Source organism: Apium graveolens, chromosome 6 (assembly GCF_009905375.1).
Source record: "Apium graveolens cultivar Ventura chromosome 6, ASM990537v1, whole genome shotgun sequence".
NCBI classification, from domain to species: Eukaryota; Viridiplantae; Streptophyta; class Magnoliopsida; order Apiales; family Apiaceae; genus Apium; species Apium graveolens.
Window position 1 is genome coordinate 95027503 of NC_133652.1, and position 6359 is coordinate 95033861.

Genomic DNA, 6359 nt, shown 5'->3' on the forward strand with positions numbered 1-6359 from the left:
TAGGATGGTGTCCAGAATAAAAGCTCGTGAAAAGACCAGCTCAAATCAGCAAGAAAAGAAGATTTCAGAATTTTTTCCAGAGAGATGGCGCGCCCGCGCTGGTCAAGCGCGCGGCCGCGCCAGGGGTCGCGCCAGGTCGAATTCAGAAAATCCTATTTCTCATGGAATTTTAATCCAGAAGACTTCTACTTTGCGTGGGCTGCTATATAAACATAACTTATGCTCGTTTTTCATAAAGAGACATACCAGAGCTTAAGGAGAAGGCGTAAGAAGACCGTAGAGCACAAAATCAACCAAGGTGAAGAAGATCTAGTTTAATCTTGTAATTCTTTATTTTAAGTTGTAACTTTGGATGCTAGTTTTCTTATTCGTGAACCTTTACTCTTGTTTAGTACTTGGTTTTATTAAGTATAAAGACTATGTTTATTATACCATACTTTTATCGGAACCAACGTTGATGATGAGTCCGATCATGTGCTAATCGTTATCGTGGGGTTCTAACGGATTTATTTTTGGATTTCTTTAGTTAATTTGTTTTGATTCCTTAGTGTGTTGTGATTGTATGATAACCTAGTTTTGGTTATGCTTATTCGTCTTATGAACGTTGTGAACTCATAAGATAGTGTGTTAATCTTTCATGAAATGGAATTGAATTTAAGGGTTTAGAACTTTCCATGCTAGAATAGGTTCATGTATTCGTTATGCATGATTCGTTGGTAATTTTAACCATCTTACTTGCCCTATGTAATCATGAGGGATAACTTGTGCATTAAACCGTTATGTTGTCAAATTATATAGATATAAAGGGTCTTAATATAATTGGTGTCTATTCAGCTTCTATCTCTTTTGTGGATGTATGGTAGCATGGTATTCGTACAACGAAAGTTGGCATTTATCAGTTTCGTGTTATCTGATTAGTGTCATCACCATTACATGCTAAGGTTAAGAATGAAAAGGCTATTGAATGAAGTAGTTAATAAAGTTAGAATCCCATGTTTATGTTATATATTAATCAAATCTCTTTAATCTCTTAGTTTATGTTCTTTAGTATAATCTTTTAGTTAATTTTAGTATAAACAACCATAAATTGTTACTCATCTTAGCATTGGATAATAACCATACTAGTGTTGCATAGATACATTGATTGAAGTTAACCTAAACCTATCCCTGTTGGAACGAACTAGAATTTATTCTATATTACTTGCGATCGCGTATACTTGCATAAATATTAGTGCATGTTTAAGCCCTAACAAGTTTTTGGCGCCGCTACCGGGGATATCAGTGCTAATTTTTAGTTTATGTGTCTGTTATCATTAATCGTTAATGTTCAGTGACTCGGATATTGTTACTTAATTCCTTGTCGTGTTTCAGGTACTATAGCGAGCGTGTATGCATATTCGTTCTCGGTCTCGTAAGAGGACACTGGATTAAGCTGAGGAAGAAGTTGTAGTCGAGGAGAACGTTGAAGAAGAAATCATAGTTTAGAAGGAAGAAGAAGCTCTTGTTGCAATGGGAGAACCAGAAGTGAATCCAAAGGCTTTGATGGATTACTCTCAACCGAAGATCGATGATATTCAGTCTAGCATTGTTCGACCAGCCATCTCGGCTAATACCTTTGAGATCAAGTTGAGCATGATTCAGATGATACAGAACTCAGTTCAGTTTTGGGGTTCTCTGACAGAAGACCCCAACATGCACATCAGAGATTTCATCGAGATCTGTGACACTTACAAGTTCAATGGAGTTTCAGAAGATGCTATTAAGTTGAGGCTTTTCCCATTCTCTCTGTGGGATAAAGCTAAGTGCTGGTTACATTCTTTACCAATAGGGTCTATCACCAAATGGGAGGATCTTGCTCAAAAGTTATTAACCAAATTCTTTCCTATGGCGAAGACTGCTGCGATCAGAAACGCACTTACTCAATTTGCTCAGCAATCTGGAGAATTTTTATGCGAGGCTTGGGATCGATATAAGAAGATTCTTAGGAAGTGTCCTCATCATGGGATGCCTGATTGAATGATCATTAACTGTTTCTATAATGGTTTGGGTGCTACTTCTAGACCCATGCTTCATGCATCATCAGGAGAATCCTTATGGGCTAAAAGCTACGATGAAGCTTATGAATTAATTGAACGGATGACTGCTAATGAATACCAGAATCATACTCAGCGACTATCTCAGGGTAAGGTAGCAGGAATTTTGGAGTTGGATGCAGCTACTGTTATAGCTGCTCAACTTAAGGCTTTGACGATGAAGGTGGATTCTCTGTCTAATTATGAAGTTAATCAGATCACTAGTGTCTATGAGCTTTGTGCTGGTGCCCATGAGACTGATCAGTGTGCCACTTCTAGTGAATCAGCTCAGTTCGTGAGCAACTTTCAGGGGTCGCAGCAACCTGTACCAGCCACCTATCATCCTAACAACCACAATCATCCTAACTTTAGCTGGAGTAACACTCAGAATGCGGTTCAGCATCCTTATCAGCAGTATCCAGCAAAACAGTACAACCCCCTCGTTTTCAACAACCGCAATATGCACCAAGGAAACAACTCCAGCTGCAACAGTCTAATGAAAAATCTGAATTGGAGGAGTTGAGGCTCATGTGCAAGAGCCAAGCGGTTTCTATCAAGACCTTGGAAAATCAAATTGGACAAATTGCCAATGCCTTGCTGAATCGTCAACCTGGTACACTTCTTAGTGACAGTGAAGTACCAGGAAAGAAGGAAGGTAAGGATCAGGTAAAGGCAATTACATTAAGGTCTGGGAAGGTTACAAATCCCGAACACTCTCAAGTTTCGGACGAAGAAGCTGTAGCTGAGGAAGAAGTGCAAAAGAAAGATGAAGTGGAACCAAGGAAGACTACTGTTGAACACACTCCTCCTGAGGGTAGTACAAGGGAGAAATAAATCTATCATCCACCTCCCTTCCCTAAGAGGCTGCAGAAGAAAAAGCTGGATAAGCAGTTTGAGAAGTTTCTGGAGGTGTTTAAGAAACTTCACATCAACATACCTTTCACTGAAGCTCTTGAGCAGATGCCTAGTTATGCAAAGTTTATGAAAGGTATTCTCTCTTGATAGGTGAAGCTCGATGATTTAGAGATAGTTGCTCTCACGGAGGAATGCGGTGCTGTGCTGCAACAAAAGTTGCCTCCGAAGCTTAAAGATCCTGGAAGCTTCACTATTCCTTGCACCATTAGAAAAGTGTCATTTGACAAATACTTATGTGACTTGGGAGCTAGTATCAATCTGATGCCTTTATCAATCTTCAAGAAGTTGGACTTACCGGATCCAAAGCCTACTTATATGACTTTGCAGTTGGCCGATCATTCTATTACTTACCCCTGAGGCATTGTTGAGGATGTTTTGGTCAAGTGGATACACTCATCTTTCTTGCTGATTTTGTAATCCTTGATTTCGAGGAGGATAAGAAGATTCCCATAATCTCGGGAAGACCTTTCTTGGTGACTGGCCGAACCTTGATTGATGTGCAGAAGGGTGAGCTTACCATGAGAGTGCTGGATCATGATGTAACTTTCAATGTGTTCAATGCTATGAAATTCCCTACAAAAAATGAGGAGTGATTAAACGTGGAGTTGGTCGCATCTATCCTTACTTCAGAACTTGATCAATTGTTAAGGTCTGATGCTTTAAAAAAGGCCTTGTTGGGGAATTCTGATAGCGAAGATGATGAAGGTGATGAGCAGTTACAATATCTGAATGCTTCTCCCTGGAAGAGGAAGATGGATATGCCTTTTGAATCTTTTGGAATGGAGGAGATGAACAAATCTCCTAAGCGCCTCAAGCCATCTATTGAGGAAGCTCCTACACTTGAGCTTAAACCATTACCTGAACACTTAAGGTATACTTTTTTAGGTGATGCATCTATTTTGCCTGTTATTATTGCATCTGACCTTTCAGGTAGTGATGAGGAAAAATCTAAAAAATTATGAGAGAGTTCAAATCGGCAATTAGATGGACAATAGCAGATATTAATGGAATCGGCCCTTCTTATTGTATGCATAAAATTCTGCTAGAGGAAGGTAGCAAGCCTACTATTGAGCAACAAAGAAGACTCAATCCCATCATAAAGGAAGTTGTGAAGAAGGAAATTCTTAAGTGGCTGGATGCAGGGATCATCTATCCCATTTTTGACAGTTCTTGGGTGAGTCCAGATCAGTGTGTACCAAAGAAAGGAGGTATCACAGTTGTTGCTAATGAGAAGAATGAGCTCATTCCTACTCGAACAGTCACGGGGTGGAGAGTTTGCATAGATTACAGGAAGCTGAACAAGGCCACGAGAAAAGATCACTTCCCTCTGCCGTTTATTGATCAGATGTTTGACAGATTGGCTGGGCATGAGTACTACTATCTTCTAGATGGCTATTCGGGCTATAATCAAATTTGCATTGCTCCGGAAGATCAAGAGAATACTACTTTCACTTGTCCATTTGGTACTTTCGCTTTTAGAAGGGTTTCTTTTGGTTTATGTGGGGCACCTTCCATATTTCAGAAATGTATGATGGCTATCTTCTCTGACATCATTGGTCAGAATGTGGAGGTGTTCATGGACGATTTCTCTGTGTTTCGCAATTCATTTGATAAGTGCTTACAGAATCTAGGCGACATTCTTAAAAGGTGTGTTGAGACCAATCTGGTTCTCAACTGGGAGAAATGTCACTTTATGGTATGATAGGGCATTATTCTTGGGCACAAGGTCTCTAGTAAGGGTCTTGAGGTGGACAAAGCCAAAGTGGGGGTAATCGAAAATCTTCCTCCGCCAATTTCTATTAAGTGATTTCGCAGTTTTCTTGGTCATGCGGGCTTCTACAGGTGGTTCATTAAGGACTTCTCAAAACTTTCTAAACCTTTATGCAATTATCTGTGTCTCGTTTAATTTTGATGACGAGTGCCTTGCTGCTTTTGAGTTCTTGAAGAAGAGTTTAATCACGGCACCTGTCATAACTGCACCTGATTGGAATGAACCTTAAGAGATGATGTGTGATGCGAGTGACTATGCAGTTGTAACAGTTCTTGGGCAGAGAAAGAACAACATATTTCATGTGGTCTACGATGCTAGTAAGACCCTAAATGGTGCTCAACTGAATTATACTACTACTGAGAAAGAACTTCTGGCTATTGTCTATGGTTTTGAGAAGTTTCGATCTTATTTGCTTGGGACGAAGGTGACAGTTTTCACTGATCATGCTGCAATTTGATATCTCGTCTCGAAGAAGGACTCGGAGCCTAGATTGATTAGATGGGTTCTTTTGCTTTAGGAATTTGAGTTGGAGATCAACGACATAAAAGGTACTGAGAATCAAGTCGCTGATCATCTCTCTCGTTTGGAAGATCCGAGTGCAACTTCACTGGATAAGACATTGATAAATGAGTCTTTTCCCGATGAGTAGCTGTTTGGAGTGCAAGAGGAAGAACTGTGGTTTGCAGATATTGTGAACTACCTTGTAAGTAATGTTATGCCTCCAGACTTGTCATACGCTCAAAGGAAGAAGTTTCTTCATGAGGTGAAGCGGTACATGTGGGATGAGCCATATTTTTTAAGGCAAGGAGCTGACCAAATCATCAGGAGATGTATTCCGTACAACAAAACAGGGGGATTCTTGCGAGACTGTCATTCAACTATTTATAGAGGCCACTATGGTGGAGAGAAGACAACAGCTCGTGTCCTTCAAGCGGGATTCTTCTGGCCTACATTGTTTAAGGATGCACATCACTTTTTTTTGAAGTGTGATCGATGCCAGCATATGGGTAATATGTCCAAGAGGGATGAGATGCCTCTTAATGTGCTTCTCGAGGTTGAAGTCTTCGATATTTGGGGAATCAACTTCATGGGGCCTTTTGTCTCATCTTGTAATAATCAATATATCTTGTTGGCGGTCGATTATGTGTCGAAATGGGTTGAAGTCAAGGCTTTGCCGACAAATGATGCGAAGGTGGTGCTTAATTTTCTTCATAAGTAGATATTCACAAGATTTGGGACTCTAAGAGTCATAATCAGTGATGAGGGATCGCATTTTTGTAATCGCAAATTCACTGCCATGATGTAAATATATAATGTGAATCATTGCATTACTACAACCTACAATCCTCAGATGAATAGTCAAGCTGAGGTATCTAACCAGAAAGATCAAGCACATTTTAGAGAAGGTTGTGTGTCCATCAAGGAAGGATTGGTCTTTGAAGCTTGATGAAGCTGTTTGGGCGTATAGAACAGCATACAAGACTACATTGGGAATGTCGCCATTTCAGTTGGTTTATGGTAAGGGCTGTCATTTTCCTGTGGAGCTCGAGCATAAAGCGTATTGGGCTTTGAAGAAGTTGAACCATAATTTAGATGCAGCT

At 40.0% G+C, this 6359-nt stretch overlaps 1 non-coding gene across 1 annotated transcript; it reads right to left on the bottom strand.

The window, feature by feature from the left end:
• Positions 1-1899: 1899 nt before the first annotated feature.
• On the bottom strand, positions 1900-2006 carry LOC141669116 (small nucleolar RNA R71). Its single transcript, XR_012553410.1, has one exon. It is a non-coding gene; the product is annotated as a small nucleolar RNA R71 (small nucleolar RNA).
• Between the last annotated feature and the right edge of the window lie 4353 nt (positions 2007-6359).